This window comes from Pinus tabuliformis, chromosome 8 (genome assembly GCF_031772625.1).
Source record: "Pinus tabuliformis cultivar Carrire ecotype Pingquan chromosome 8, CPIR1, whole genome shotgun sequence".
NCBI classification, from domain to species: domain Eukaryota; kingdom Viridiplantae; phylum Streptophyta; class Pinopsida; order Pinales; family Pinaceae; genus Pinus; species Pinus tabuliformis.
The window spans coordinates 1,137,210,765-1,137,228,060 of record NC_142294.1 but is presented as its reverse complement, the minus strand read 5'-3'; positions in this window follow the sequence as shown (position 1 = coordinate 1,137,228,060).

Sequence of the window (17,296 nt, the reverse complement as noted above, 5' to 3'; positions counted from 1 at the left end):
AAGTGACCTGATATTAGATAAGTGTGTGCCTCTTGAATTATATTTAATCTTTTAGTTTGTGGAATGCATAACTTTCCAAAATGATACAAGAGTTGGTCCTTAACATGATAATCCAATTCTTCTACTTATTTTCCATGACTTAAAGTTGCATATACATCTTTAGAATCTATATCTTGAGCATACTGTTCAATGTAGCTTTCATGCAATACTGAATTATGCTTAAGTATAGTATATGCATTTATGATTAGTCTGGACAACATATTTGCAACTTTATTGTGTATGCCCTTTTTATATCTAATGACTAGATGAAATTGGTGTAGAAAACCCATCCATCTATAGTGTCTTGACTGTTGCAACTTAATTTGGGAGTGTAAATATTGAATTGGTTGATGATCAGTATGTATAACTGTCTCTTTTCCCATTAAATAATGTTTCCACTTTTTCACACTCTGTACTAATGCATACAATTCTTTATCATATGTGGGATAGTTAACTACCACAGATTAAATGTCTCAGAATGATAACATATGGGTTTACCATGCTGCATCAAGACTGCTCCCATGGCATAGTCACTGGCATTTGTTTCAATCTCAAATGGTCTTTGAAGATTGAGTAGTGCTAGTACTGGTGCTTTACTAATCTTTTCTTTTGAGGTGTCTAAGGCTTTCTACTATTTGTCTCCCCACTGAAACACCTTGTTCAATCCTGTTAAAGCATGTAAGGGAGCTGCAATAAAGGAAAAGTTAGCAATAAACTTTCTCCAATACTATGCTGCTCCTAAGAAGCTTCTAACTTCTATAGCAGATTTGTGTTTAGGCCAGTTTACAATGACTGCAACCTTAGAGAGATCTATCTTCAATTCACCACCCCTTACAATATGACCCAAATAATTCAAATATGTTTTGCCAAATTCACATTTTGAGAGCTTAACATAAAGATTTTCTCTTTCCAAAACATCTAGAGTCTGTTTGACATGCTTTAAATGTTCTTCCCATGTTTTACTGAATATAAGAATGTCATCCAAATTTACAGTGACAAAATCATGAAGAAAAGGTCTGAGTACATCATTCATTACTCTCATGAAAGTATCAGGAGCATTAGTTAAGCCAAAAGGCATAACCAACCACTCATACAATCCCTACTTTGTTTTGAAAGGAGTCTTCCATGCATCTTGCTCTGCAACTCTGACCTGATGATAGCCACTATGCAAGTCCAACTTGTAAAAATAAACAGCTTCTTTCAACTGATCCAATAGATCATCTACGCGAGCAAGGGGATAATAGTTTTTGATCATTATCTTATTCAGTGCTCACTAATCAATGCGCATTCTCCATGAGACATCTTTCTTTCTCACCAAGATAATAGGAGACCCACATGGTGATGTGCTATGTCCTATTAACCCTTTCTCGAGTAGCTCTTGTACCTTCTTCTTGATTTTTACATTCTCTAAAGTGGACAACCTGTACATTCTGATGTTAGGCAATGGAGCATCTTGCTGCAAATTAATATCATGTACTATTTCCTTTTTGGGTGACAGACCTTTAGGTTCTTTAAATAGTATATCATATTCTGAAACAAGTTTTTCTAAATCAGCTTACTGTTTAGCATCATAACCCTCAAATACAATGGTTTTATCATGTTTCTTTTCCTTTACAACCATCAGTAAAAATTGTTTGCAAGAATTTATAATTCTTTTCATCTACCCTGAGTTTATGAGAGTATAATTATTCTTGAGTTTATGAGCTCTTACAATATATTCGATTCCATCTTTAACGAGTTGATACTTGTTCTCGGCTCTATAGAAAATAGCTTTCCTATCATACAAGTAAAGACTTCCTAAAACAATTCCACATATATCCAAAGGAACTATATCTAACTCAACCTCATCTAAAAATGCTGACCCAAAAGAAAACTTAAGTTTACATTGTCTAGTCACTTGTAGCATTTCTTTATCACATAACCAACCTAATGGATATGGTTTCTTGTGAGTTGTGGTTAGTAATCCCATCTTCTTTACAATTGCTTCAGAAATTAAATTTACTTGTGAGCCACTATCAAACAAAGTATCAATCTTTTGATGCTTGGAAATAACTTGAATATGAAAAAGCTCATGTCTTTTCCTCTCATTTTCTTCATGATCAATAGATTGTGCAGAATTTCTAGTGGATGCTTTAGAGTTTTTACCTTTTACTCTTGTGGCTACGATTGTTGTTTCATCTCCTGAGTCTAACCCCAAATCCTTTTAAACAGCTACAACAATCTTCTTCTTTTTGCCCTCAAACTTCTTGGGTCTCAGCTCCGGATGTAGGATCCAACAGTGTTCATCATCATGCCCATCCTTTTTATAGTGAGTGCATGAAGATTTGGTCTTTTTTACAGTATTTTTCTTCCTTTCTTTTCATTTATGTTTTCTCTTTTCCTTGCTTTTGCTCAAAGTGGGTTTTGATTATCCCCCAACTTCTGGGTTCACATCCTTGCCTCTAGCCTCTAGATATGTAGCATGAACAAATACCTCATCTATGCTAGTGGGATTAAACATGAGAATAGTGTGCCTTAAGTAGATGTGTGGACCACCTATATACCTCAGCAGAGTTTCAGGTGAGTCTAAAGAAATTCCTAGAATCAAAGCTCTTTTCTTAAATTCTTGGCTGTACCCTTGTACACTTTTCCCTTTTAATTGGCGAAGAGTTTGCCAGCTCATCATGGCTTGTTTTATATAGGCTAATGGATAGAATTTATTTTTAATTGCATAAACAAATTCACTCCAGACAAAAAGAATTTTACAATGCTTCTTCATGTCAGCTTGTGTCCTACCTTCCCACCGTACCAAGGCAATGCCTCCAAGGCATAGGCTAGCCAGCTGAATCTTACTCTTGTCTGAATCAATGCTATGCACTCTCCATTAAACATCAATTCATCTAATCCAATTATCTAGCTTCTCTACATTCAACTCTCCATCATATATCGGGAAATCAAATTTAACATCTAATTTAATCAAAGATGTTTTCTTTTTATTTTCAGGGCTACTAGTAGGTGTGGGAAGTTTTTCTTCTTTCCCTTTGTCTTTAGAGTGGTCATGGAGAAGAGATTCTTCTGCTCCTTTATCTTGTTTGGAATTTGTTGAATCTCTATACATTTCCTCTATACCTTTATTAAATTCTCTATACATTTCCTCTACCATCGATTTCATGGTCATGAAACCATCCATGAACTGGGAGTTTGATTCTAAGGGGTTTTCTTCTAAAATTTTCCTCTTAGGTTAGACTCTTCCAATTTCAGGGTTAGCTTCAACCAATTCTTCTTCTCCTAATTTAAGCTTTGATCTAGTTAGCATTCAACAACAAAATATAGCACAAGCTTGTCTAACCTTAGTAGCCTATAGCTCTGATACCACTTGATCTGGAATTTATCCAGGACAAAGAATTAAAGGTATTACAAACTCATGTGCATGGATGTGCCTATGTTACTTTATGCATCGGATCGATAAGATTATGAAATACATAGACACTGAAGCAATTAGAGAAGAAACAACAGGAAAACATGTAAATACGACAAGTCATAAGGATTTCACCCAATGCTCCTGGGCTACGTCTCCTGGTCTAGCCTTCAGTGGTGGCCTCTCTATTATGTTTTCAAAGCATATTTTTTAAAACAGTGAGCTCAATTTGAGTCTCATTCAACAGATATAGATTAGTAGGACTAGAGTACATAGACTCTCCTTACTGAAACTCAACCTCTGCTGGTCACAGTAGTATGAACCCAATCTGAGACTCATACATGACAGGCCTATGCCGAGAAGTTCGCTTGAACCTCTAAAGCCTTCTCTGGAGTACATAGACTCTCTAACTCTCTCTAGCTCTATCTCGATGTTGCCTTTGCTCTACAAGTTAGATCAACTTACTTTCTATGTTCTCTGCTCTTAGCTTTCTTACTTGCTTTTCTCGCTACTTTACTACTTTCTAGATGCTTGCTTTGTCTCTGCTAGTTTGTGGCTTTAAAGCTAATCTGCTTTCTGATTGTTCATTTTTGCTTCCCAGTGTTCTAGTTCTTTTGCCTCCGACTGTTTGAATTCCCCTGTTCTGCATCATCATCACTGTGTAATGCTTCACAGGGAGCTGGCCACCTATTTCATAACGAACTGACAGTCAGTTCTCTTGGAAATGTTTGAACGGTCGTTATTTCCATTTAACTCCTAGATTGCCCGTGAACATGATTCTTCTGCCAGCTCACATTTCATGCCATCCTTCAAGCTTTATGCAACTCGGCCTTTTTACCCCGTTGAATACGGTCATTTGTCAGACATGTCCGCTGTCGATCTGGAGCCCCTAGGTCCTATGGTCTGCGTCCATATTGGGCGGTTAAGTTGCATGACGTTTACCCATCCAATGTGAGTGGTTTTCTCTCTCTTCTACCAGACACGTGGCACCCAATGTGTGGCATCGAGTGGGACTTGGTTGAAACCGCTTGCTACTTAAAGCCCTTTTGATATCTTGCCAATTTTCATGTGGGACCCACCTCTGATGGAATCGGAGAATTCCGTACGGTTTTTTACTTTTTGGTTCCGGTCGCTTGGGGCTTTTCCTTCGCTAAGGGGTTTTCCTAGTGATATGTCGCTAATTGCATATCAGAAACCTCCCCCGTTTCTCCAAAAGACCTCTCATTTTGCTGTTTCGTGGCAGCGCATGTTACCATGGGCCAACGGTCTACGTGCTTGACTGAAGGTCCTCGTTGCTCCACACTGCTCACAAATTATAGTTGTTCCAAGGGTATTTCTGATAATCTCAACCTTTGTAAGTCTTTAAAACTTTGGCACAAATTTTTTGGAGTTATGAAATTTAGAGAGTGTTTAAGGATCTAATCCGGATCACGTGCTGTTAGGGTTGAACTGGATGTTCATTTTCTCCACTCGCTTCGACATCTTATGAAAAATATCCAAGAGAGCCAATGGTCCCTGAGTCATCCATTCCAGACTTGGGTCAGCCATCTCTTCTTCTTCTTCACCCTCCTCCTCTCTTTTAGAATCTGACGGTTATGGCTCTGAAACTGTTGGTCCGTCTCCACCTCCACCTCCTCTGCTAAATTCCCCTCCACCTCCTGTACCAGATTCTGATCCCAACACCACGACGGTGTCTCGTTCGCCTTGTCGGAAGACCAGAGGTTCCTATCCATATTCAATATCTTCTGTGAGACCTTCAAGTCTGTCAAGAAATTCTTCTTCTACTGATGGTACAACAACCACTATGGGAGTGGCCTTTTTCTTCCTTGATATGTATGGAAAATGTTTTATTCCTGGGATCAATCTGACTACTTTTGCGAATTGGTGGGTGATGGGATGGACAAAGTGAAAATGATGATACAAATCTTGTGTTTAGTCTTGGGAGGTGAGAAGTAACCAACTATAGAGTTACACGTAGGTGAGAGGCAGTGCAAGTTATTACCTTAAATATATGGTTGATGAGTGAGTTTGAGAGGACGTTCAGCCATATACAACTACTTTCCATCCTTCTACCACTAGAAATGTTGACGGTGGTGGATCCGCCAACATTCAAGGGACCACCCCAGTATGAAGTCCCAACCAGACCTCACACTATTTGGTGTGGGAATCCCATTAATATCATGGCCCAATTGCCATTATCTTAAATATATTCCTCTACTCTTACTTGTCAACACAAGAGAGTGGTCTCCTTTGTCTCCTGAGAAGTGAGGTTCACGTGCCTGGTAATTGCCAGTGTCACTTGTGTCAATGGTTCTTTCACTGTAGAGGGGGAGGGTGGGAGTGAGTCCTAGGTCGGTTGGGGAAAGTCCCAACTCTACTAGCAACACACAACACAACATGACATGCACAACTTCCGAAGGAACAGTCCACACAGATGTGGTTGTCACAACACACAAAGGAAGATAACATGTATAACACTCAGCGGATGGGTCTGTGAAAGTGCAACGGTTGTTATAGAAATTTTTATGTCAAAAATTTTGTCTGATGGGTGAGATAATGGTAACAACATATACAACACATTTTCATTAACATATATGTATTACAACAAGTGAATTAGTTCAAGTGTTAAACATAAATTAAAGGAACATGCATCACAAGTGTTCAATATTACTCTTACAACAGTTACAATACATGTGTGATAACATGCTAGCCTTTTAGCAAACTTCAAAATTAAGAGAAAGTTCCAAGACACGTCGTTACACCATACATCACTAACCCCGTGAGCGGGGAATTTGAGCCACTACTTAATCCTCAAAGAAAATATTAAAAACTCTTAAGGCTATGTGGGAGGAGCTAAGGTGAAAAGACCTTTGCATTTACAAATGAGGGGGTATTTATAGCCAAGGGTGAAACTGACCCTTGTGTCTATTCGACTACCCTCCTGATTGTTGGACTTCCATGACTTTTTGACTTTACATGACTCTTCATACAACAAGTGGGTCTCTTGGACTTCCAAGTTACATTACATTTTTTGACAGTATGGCCCACAGTAGAGATGTGGACAACATGACTCATGACAGGACTCGACATGGCAGTGCTGCTACATTCGTGCTACTGTTGGTGTGCATATCGAGCGGTAGTCTAATTGGTTATGGATGTCCTCATGGTGTGTCATAGTTTCACCTCTGCATGGCAACATGCACAGAGTCTTCGATGTTCATTGGATTCACTTGATGTTGCATTCACACATTGCTCCTTTCTTGTATGCTGGAAGTCTTGATAGGTTCGTCCATTCACGAAAAGTGCATGTTCGTTCATCTATCCATCTGTGTACACATTTTTCATGTTTGCTCATCTGCCCATCCATGAACACATCTTTGCATGATCATCCATTCGTGAGCACATCTCTTTGCATGCATAATTTGTTCATTTGTTGCTGAGCATGTCCTTCTGCATGTGCTCCCTTCACTCATCCCATTCGTCGTTGCACCATGTTTTTTTGTGTACTTGTATTCACAGTCACTGATGACAAGATGACATCAAATCCAAAAACCTCCTAGTCTACCATGATGCATGATCATTTTGAGTGCAGATGACTGGGAAAGGGACAAGGTTGTGAGCTAGGATGGAGGCTCCAGGAATAGCTGATGAAAATTGTGCAGGAGTCACTGGGTGATGAAGATAGGCAATCCAGATCGATAGTGATTTTCTGTGGGGTCTGGTTCAGCTGGAGGACAAACTACGCATTTTTTGGGAGTAACAGTCCAGGATGGCTGAAGGCTAGGTAGGAAAACTCTGTGTAGGTTTTGGAATGAGTGTGGAGAGGGAGTATGGCAGCCAAAATGGTGTAATTCCTAAGGGGAACTGGGATTTAGCTATTGGGTCACTGGAAACAAAAACTATGCAATTCCTGAGGGGAATTGGCAGTCGACTAGTGGCAGCTGCTGGCGAGAAAAATTGCGCTGATGCTGAGAGGCTGGCCTGCTAGCCACCTCTCTACAGTTTCTGAGTTGAGCAACTGCTGGGCAGCAAAGGGATCGCTCATGAAAGCTTTGTAGATTTTGGGGTGATCAGCCAGTTGACTAACTGGAGGGCTGACTAGAAAAACTACACAATTTCTGAGGGAGACAGGGACTGGAACTTCATGTCAGTCTAGCCTGTTGGCACAGTTTTCTCAGTGAGCAGAGTAGGCAACATCTGCACCCTCTATGGAATTTTTGGGAGGAGTCGGTCCCAGGGTGGCTACCAGGTCAAATTCTCCATTTGGCCAACATGAAGGTTTATTGATTCTCTTGCGAGCAGCGCAACATGAAACGCCTTGGTTGGTGCTCTTGCATTGCTCTGGGTGACAGTCAACCAAGCCAATGGTGAGGTGATTGTCTAGCTGTAAGAGGGGAATCTAGTTGTTAGATTTTCAACAAATTTACTAAGTTTGTGAATGATCAAAATATGCACACGTGATCTTGAAATTGCACACTTACATGAATAGACGTCGAGACGACTCAGACCATCCAGACACACATGCGCAACATGACAGACCGACGGTGTAAGAAACAAGCACGACACTTGTGATTGACCATTTTGGTCAACTGTAACGATGCTTGCGCGACAGTGTATGTGACTCCATGTGTGAGTGCAATAAATGTTTTACATAGTGAACATAAGTTCACATGAACCGAAGACCTTGAGTATGACTAGAACATGGTCGCAAGCATGACATTAACATCAACATGCAAAAACTTGGGTGAAATGGACAAGCAAGGTGGGTGCGAAGATTCAGACGAGCTCATGGAGTGAACCCAAGTGTGCGCAACCATCAAGTGAAACTCTGAAGGGAGGCTCCGAAATTGGGTGCAGGCCAAAAATTTGGAGGGTTGTTTTAGCCACCACAATAGGAATAAAAATTTCTCAGTCAAAAAATGGTGTACTTATCTCCCAATCCAAGTACCTACAAGAAACTCTGAAGAAGCTTGGGCTGGAATATTGCAAGTGAGTTAGAAAACCTATGGCTATAAGCTACAAATTATCCAAATAATATGAGACACCACTCGTAAATCATATTGAGTAGAAATCAATGGTAGGAATATTGTTGTATCTCGCAACTTCAAGACCAGTCATCATACAGATAGTGGGTCTTGTGGAAAAATTTGAAGCTTCCATAATGAAAGTCATGTCATTGTTGTCAAAAGGATTTTCAAATACCTTCAAGGAACAACTGATTATGGACTTTAGTACGCCAAAAGAAATTAATTTAATTTGAAAGAATGGATAGGATGAGTACCTCTGGTGCAACATTATTTTTGGGAAATTTCTTAGTGTCTTAGTTCAGCAAGAAATAAAACTCCATTTCTGACGGTGTAAGAAACAGGCACGACACTTGTGATTGATTGTTTTGGTCAACTGTGACGATGCTTGTGCGACAGTTTATGTGACTCCATGTGTGAGTGCAACAAATGTTTTACATAGTGAACACAAGTTCACACGAAGTGAAGACCTTGGGTGTGACCAGAACATGGTCGCAAGCATGACATTGACATCAACATGCAAAAACTTGGGTGAAATGGACAAGAAAGGTGGGTGTGAAGATTCACATGAGCTCACGGAGTGAACCCGAGTGTGCGCAACCATCAAGTGAAACCCTGAAGGGAGGCTCCGAAATTGGGTGCAGGCCAAAACTTTGGAGGGTTGTTTTAGCCTCCATAATAGCAATACAAATTTATCAGTCAATAAATGGTGTACTTATCTCCCAATCCAAGTACCTATAATAAACTCTGAAGAAGCTTGTGATGGAATATTGCAAGCGAGTTAGAAAACCTATGGCTATAAGCTACAAATTATCCAAATAATATGAGACACCACTTGTAAATCATATTGAGTAGAAATCAATGGTAGGAATATTGTTGTATCTCACAACTTCAATACCAGTCATCATGCAGATAGTGGATCTTGTGGAAAAATTTGAAGCTTCCATCATGAAAGTCATGTCATTGTTGTCAAAAGGATTTTCAAATACCTTCAAGGAATAACTAATTATGGACTTTGGTACACCAAAAGAAAATAATTTAATTTGATAGCATGGATAGGATGAGTACCTCTGGTGCAACATTATTTTTGGGAAATTTCTTAGTCTTAAGTCAACAAGAAACAAAACTCCATTTCTTTATCAACTGCTAAAGCGGAGTATATAGCAGCTACCACTTGTTGCTCGCAAATTCTATGGATGAAGCAGAACTTGAAGTACATTAAGGTAGAGTTGAATGATCCTATTCCAATCATGTGTGATAATACTAGTGCCATAAGTATCTCTAATAATCCTTTCATCCACTCAAATACTAAGCACATCCCTGTCAATTTCCATTTCTTAAGAGAGTAGGTTGTAGCTAGCATTGTTAGACTTGAATATGTAGCCACTAAAGTCCAACTTGAAGACATCTTTAATAAGCCACAGACAAGAGGACCCTTTGAATATCTCGTGAAATAGATAGGATTTTGACTCCTCCTCACAAATGACTCAATTAAAGTGTGTGATGGTAGTTAATCAGCATGTGGGATCAATTGAGGAGTAGGTTGCAATGGTTTAGGGGGATTTTTCAGAAATATATTTTGCCATAGATGCCAAATGAGGGGAATATTACAAGTGCAACATAGAAGAAAAACAAGGGATAAGACCATGTCAGGTTTCAGGGAGAGCTTATGTTGTTGCAATCAATGCCAAAGGGGGATATTGTTGGACAATTTACATTGTCTCATTGATTGACGAAACTACGTATATATGCATTGATGTCAACTGGACTAGCATTGGGGGAAAAGAAGTAGATGTTAGAATTGATGTGAACATGTTTGTTCTGGGGGGAGTCTCATGGTTGCTGCAATGATCTGTAGAGAATAATCACTATAGTAGACTTATTAGAGAAGCCATAGAATGATGGCTATGATGGTTGGGAGTCATAGACATTGGAGGAGATTCTAATTAAATAGATCATCTTAGATACTCTTGGAGTTAGCACAATTTGTTAGTTCTTAGAAAGATATTTCCAACGATATGTGGAAATCCATGAATGAATCTCGAGATCAAAAGTTATTGATATTCGAAGTAAGGATCTTGAAGCCCTTAGCAGCAGGTCAAATTTTGAAACCCAAAATCTCATAGCGTCGGAGGTTGGGGACATCGGAAGGGTAGAGACATGGGAGCTTTAGGAGGTCAGAATATCAAAGTTCAGAGATTTCGCAACCTCATTGTAATTTCTTTTTGAGAAAGTTGTGATTCAACAAGAGAGTTGATTCTCAGAATGTCGGAGCTTCAGGAGGTTAGAATATTCGAGGTTGGAGATTTAAGATCCCTTAGAACTTCAAAATCTTGTAACTTTGGAGGTTGAGACCTTCAAAATATCAGGATTTTGTAATTTCTTATAAATTTAATTCTTTTGAAAATGTCAAGGGTTACATGGAGGAGAGAATTACAAATATATTTTTTTCCAAAAACAAAGACCGAGGGACCCTCTCTCTCTCCTCAAACAAGACACAAGATGGTCATTTATTTTCCCTCTGGAGATGATGGAAGTAGACGAAATCAACATGACGTGGTTGTACGAAGGAAACGAGGTAGCGATTTTAAGCATTATTGAGTGGACTAATGGGGAAATATTGGTGGCACATGTCACCACTATGGAGATGCCACGTGGGGTTAATGATAAGAGGAACATGCAATCTCGGAGGTCAGAGTATCAGAGGTCATGATTTCATAACTCCCCTATAATTGAATTATGAGAAATTTTCGATACTAGGGGCTTTCGATGATTGCCAAGCCCAAAAAGTTAAAGGTGTATAGAAATAAAACAATAAGATATTCCCTCAATCGGATCTTGATGGTCATAGCACCTAAGTGTTATGTCATCGGTCATGACACCTCGTCCTATGGTGAAAATGAATACGGGAAACAAGAAAGGGGCTAAAGGCCAATATTGGAATCTCCCAATTTCGTAATGTCCAGACTTAATAAGGTTATATGCGGGGCTCTAAAATCCCAATACAAATGTGTATGAAGCTGTCAGTTACAACATCTAGTCCTATGGTGGAAAAACAATAAGAATCTAAGACAAAAGGGGCTAAAGACCAATATACAAATCCCACAATTTTATAACATTCCATATTAATAATGTTATGATAAGATAATCTCTAAAATTGTATCAGTAAGAAGGACGGACGAGTCAAAAGTTGAGAGTATATACACACATATGAGTTGGTGTCATAGGAGTAATGGTCACTAGATAGATCGATAGCTCGAAGAACAAATAGGACCATGATTTCACAAGATGAGATAATGGAGTCTTCCATAAGCAGAGAAAAGTCATATATGATCTCTTCATGCATGCCTCATTGAATTAAATGAAGATCAAACCCTCAAGGGTAGGAGATTGATTACAAAAGGAATAAAGCCATGTTGGAATATATTCTGAGCATTGTAGTCAAATGAATAGGCATGGAGAGACTTGTTGGAGTGTGCAGGTTGACTGAGGATTTATTTCTTAACACATAAACTCTCAGTAGCCCATTACAAATATTTAATGTGGCTGAAGAGATCAGGTAGTTTGATGCAACATCGACGTTTACAACCATGCAAGAGTACTCTTGGGCAGTGTGAATGGCAGGTTAATCCTCAACAGAGAGAGAATCATTCCTATCACTGTAGATAAACAAAATAGAGGAGAAAAATTGAGTAAAATTGGGGAATACAATATTGTTGTGTGAGATGAAGACTACAGAGTGGAGTATACAAAATTGGTGTGAATGACCCAACTGTTTAAATTGAGACAAAGTGCTAGTGAGGTATGTGATTAGATATGAAGGAGCAGCAAGGAGCATAGTTCAAAGGAGAAGTGAAGTGGATCATATTTTTATTTCTTTATAGCTATATTTTCCCCTATTTTTAGTTTGAAAATTGTGTGAAAGGTAGAACAGTGGTTAGAGAAGGTGGTGGCCTACATTCATAAGAGGTTGGTGCCTCTTGGAAATTAGGGGCTTACTATCCTAAGGGGGTCAGTGCCTCCTGTGATTGGGTTCTCAAAAACAAAAGAAATTCATTATGTAGGTCCTTAATTTATATCATAAAAACAAACAAACTGGTGGTTTTCTCCCTTTGGATTTCCACGTAGAAAATACCTATGTCAATATGTGTATGTTGCGCATGTGATGGATTTTATGTCCATGTGAATGCCTAATCTTGATGTTCATTTGTACTATGTATGAATTCTCTCGTAAGTAACTGATACTTGAGGAAATAATTAAAGCCTTATTCATAAAATATTTTAATAACCTCATTGTTATTGATCCACCCACCCCTCTGAGTAATTCCTAATTCAAACAAAAAATCCCAATGCTGAAGAAGATTTTGGGGTATCATATTTTTCCTTAAATAATTTATCCAGATAATGCAAATATTTGAGAATTTCATAATCTCTCTCAAAGGAACTTCGATATAGATTATAATAGGAAACATATAATGAAGTCAGGTTATGTTGCAGAACGATTTATTCATTTTATAATAAATGTTCCATCTTATTGAAGAATTAATTGGGAACACATTTGTTGCACCATATTCCTTGTAAAAAAATTACCTTTTTTTGAGATCATTTTATACCACTGTTTTATCGTGAAAACCATGATGAGGCGTAAAATGATTATCCATGGAAAAATTGGAACTAAAAATTATTTTCTTGTTGATTGTGTTTCTCATTATCTTTGTACTTTAGTATCTAATTGTATTAATTTGTATTTCTTGGTGCTCCAACAAGTATTGATTGTTTTACCATACTGAAAAACAATACACTTTTATCTAATCCTTCCTATCAAAGATATGTGACCACTCCATGGATGAAATTTGACAACATTTCAAGAATAAATTAAGCATATTTGATATATATAGATTTATGAAATGATATTTACATGTCCAAGGTTTTTTGTGTAGATAAATTGTCCTTTGCGAGAAGCATTTGAAGATTATATATCTACTCCATTTGGTGGTTAGATCCATCATTCTTGATGGTAATCTCCATTAATTTCCTCTTAAAAAAGATAAACCTTAAATTTAGTTAAAATAGTTGGAATAATGTTATGGAGAAATTTCAACATTGTTGTCACTTTGGATACAATTGTAAACAACAAGGAAATGGTCCAAAGTGTACCAATTTTTGTAATATTTTATCTCACATTAGGAATGAAAAATCATTTCTTGTTGACTGGAATATTCTCATGTCATGTGTTTACATGAGATTCGCTCCTATGGAAAAGAGGTTATGTTTTTTGCAGGCACTAGCACTATACTATTTTTTTTTCAAAAATACGCTACAAATAAATTGGAATACAAACATAAACATATATATATATTGGGAAATCAAATATATTAAATCATTTACATAAACATCCATAAACTACAATACATTCTAGATATCCTCTAATTTACATTCTATTTACCATAGACATAATGAAATCATGTAACAAAACATCATTAAATTGACACCATTCACCTAAAGAGGAGAATTTCTACTATTCTTATCATCACATCCTTAATGTGTTCAACTTACCACATAAAGTTAATTTATGCCACTAAAAGTCTCTGGAATATGCACAAAACTTGGAAAAATGACTCTAGAAGGGCAAATGTTGATCATCCCTTCAGGGAATGCCTTATTAACACTGGTCATGCATTGAGAATGTGTTTTTCCCTAGGGTATAACATTGGTTTTCAACAAGAAAGATGTGTTACCCTATGTTCAGCCCAAAAATGCAGTCAAACCTACTCCAACTCCTCTTGTTCCAATCATCTAAAGCTACAATCATCTCCTAATTCTGTAGATCCTATGCAAGATCATGTCAAGCCTTTGAATCATCACTTCAAGGCCTCCAACTTTGTTTACATAAATGAAAACACAATCATCTCATTAGATGACTCCTCATGTGGGAACCTGTGTTGGCATCCCAAGATGAATGACATCAGCAATCGAATCCATAATTGAGTCCTTAGCTAAACACCCATGTAAACCAGCTAGATCATGAGGTCCACCACATGAGTTTCGATACCATGAGACTCTTTAAACCAATATGATGATGATGACCACCACTACTAGGTTTAAATCAATGTCAACATCATGAGGGAACATGTCCAAGAGAGAATAAAACAGGTATGCAAGACGTGGACATTGAACAACTTATGACATATGATTTTGATAATGATAGTAATGTACTTCCCAAATGGTTGAAAATTTCCAACCTTATATTTATGAAATTACATCTCCCTTTTCTAAACCTCATTTTGGAAAAAAAAACCTGTTTTTTATAGAATCTATCCATATTATATCTCTTGGAACAATGAGTACTTCAATTATCCCTTTTCATTAATTTGTGCCATATGCTTCACCTTTGTGAAGGTGTTTTATTGAAAAAATATGTCATCAAAGGAATCTTCCTCATTACTGAATACTTTTATTTTCACCAAAGTGGTGAAATTTTCAACAGTGCCGAACAGGTCATATTTCCTTCCAGGGAATTTGGGTAATTGCAAAGATAGCATGTTCTCTTCTTCTCTAAATGCATGCGCTAGGTTGTGAAATACAAATGCTCCCCAATGTAAAGGGAATGTAGGCCAGATGGCCATTTTTTTTCCTTTAAGGTCTTGCTTATCCCTCCCTCACTAGATGTTTGCTAAGTTATCTCTCTAGCCATCAATTTGTCTAGAACATAATATGGGAGGAAATGGGGTGAGGTGATGCTTCCAAAAACCCTAATATATGTAAATATTTCCTCCCCAAAACATCTGGCCACCGAGAGGATATCTACTTCACATTCTTGGGAAAACCTGGGGGCATCTCGATTGTAAAGCCGCTTGTGAATAGGGAGCATAACTCCATGACAAATCTTGAAAAAATGTGGTTGAAAGTTGGATTCCAACATGTCCTTATGGTATATGTGAATGGGAAGTGGATTTCAAATAGTCCATTTCCATCCAATGATAGGGAATTTCTAACTAAAACAAATTGCATCCATTACATAGGCGCTCATAAAAAATGAAGAGTAAACCCTCAAAGAAACACTTATTTTCCTTCTATACTCGATTATTATTTTTTCTAAATTGTCAGGCAAAATTTGTGCCCAATTCATTACAGTTGCATTAACAGTTGTATCTATTAACGGAAACCACTCTAGGGAGAATGTAGTACTATCGGGTCTGCCAAATAGTCTACATAATATGGCCACTACAAAACCATGAGGGGGACAAAGAGACGAAGTAGTGTACATACCATTTTTGTCTTTCTTGATTTTTTCCTCATTATTTTACCAAGCCCGAGTGTAGTTTGCTGGGTCGTCGTTCTCTTTGGCAAACTTCTCAAGAAAATGCCTGTTGTAGATGACTTGTGTCTCTGGTAGGTGGTATATAAGCTATAGGTTGTCTGGGATAAAAGATCGCATAGCATCTTGGCTTCTTTTCTTGAATTCTCTTTCTGATATGTCAGCGTCATCAATAACCCATTTAACCATGTCGGTATGAGGGATTATCTTCGGGCGCATGGCTATGCGGTGAAAAAATGAGCATGCCATCTCTAACATGGAAGCTTATGAGGAATCACGTCCCTCAACTGTAATATTTGTTTCTAGAATCCTTGGTTTCTCTTCCTCCAGTATATTATACATGGCCTCCCATGTAGAGGTTCCACCCTCTATGTTTCATGTAGTATCCATAAACAGAGGTGTCATTTATGACTTCTCAGAGGCAACTGCCTTGCCTTTATTCACCATTGTTCTCAATGATTTGCTCTATGGATTTTCCCTGAAAGTGAAGAACAATAGCTATCAGATACACAAAGATGATAATGAATGTAAAATGAAATAATGTAGATAACTTGTAAAGGTATTAAAAGGTGTTTTATTCGAATGCACGTAAGAAGATATCATATCACACTAAATGGATTTTCACACATAAATGCAATTATCTCTTACTAAATTCCCACTAATGCTTATTTATCCCTTAGCTTTAATGCTCATAAATGTCTACATAGTAAAACGGGAAGAGAGATTCTAGGGTGGCGAGCCTTTGAACTGCGATGATGGCGATTGTGCAATTTGCGAAGCAATATGGCAAATCCCAATACCACATTATGTCTTTTTCACCTTTCTTACCTCTTGTTGTGTTTCTGCAAGATGCGAGATGCGAGCCACTCATTAATCATTTCAAAATGTAGCTACTTGCTAGGTTTACCTATGAAAAGACCCTTTTTAATTGGTGGCGGACCTAAAACATTTTCTTATGACATATTTAAGAAGTGGGTCCAGGTCTTGATTGCATTTCGCAATATTGGCTAGTGGTAAGTTTGCAGTTTTCATTTGAATGCCAGAAATGTGATGTGATAAAGGTTATAACACCATCGCAATTTCGCATCTCGCATGTTTCACAAAAACCTTTTTAAGGCAGGTCCTTTATGAATGGTGACATGCGATGCGAGACTAAGCCTAAAATGCTTAAGGACTTAGTTTATGTCATTTTTATGATAGTTTTGAGCATAGAGTCCTTCTTTAACCGTTTCACTTGATTTTGGAGGGTTAGAAAGGTCTTTTGGTCGTGATTTATCATGCTATATGTGGGTAGGTAAGCATCTAGTAGTTTTCTAAAAAAAGGGGGGTTTGATTGATATCTTTGCTTTATTCCAAAAAATAAATGAAATGCCTAAATGCGAAGTTTTGTTTTTTGGATATATTTTTTAAAGGGTCCCCATTTATTAATGTAATATTAACTACTAACATTAATAAAGAAGGGGTTTGTTGAATAGCACAACAATTGGTGATTCACTTGGAAGAACCAGTTATCTCTGA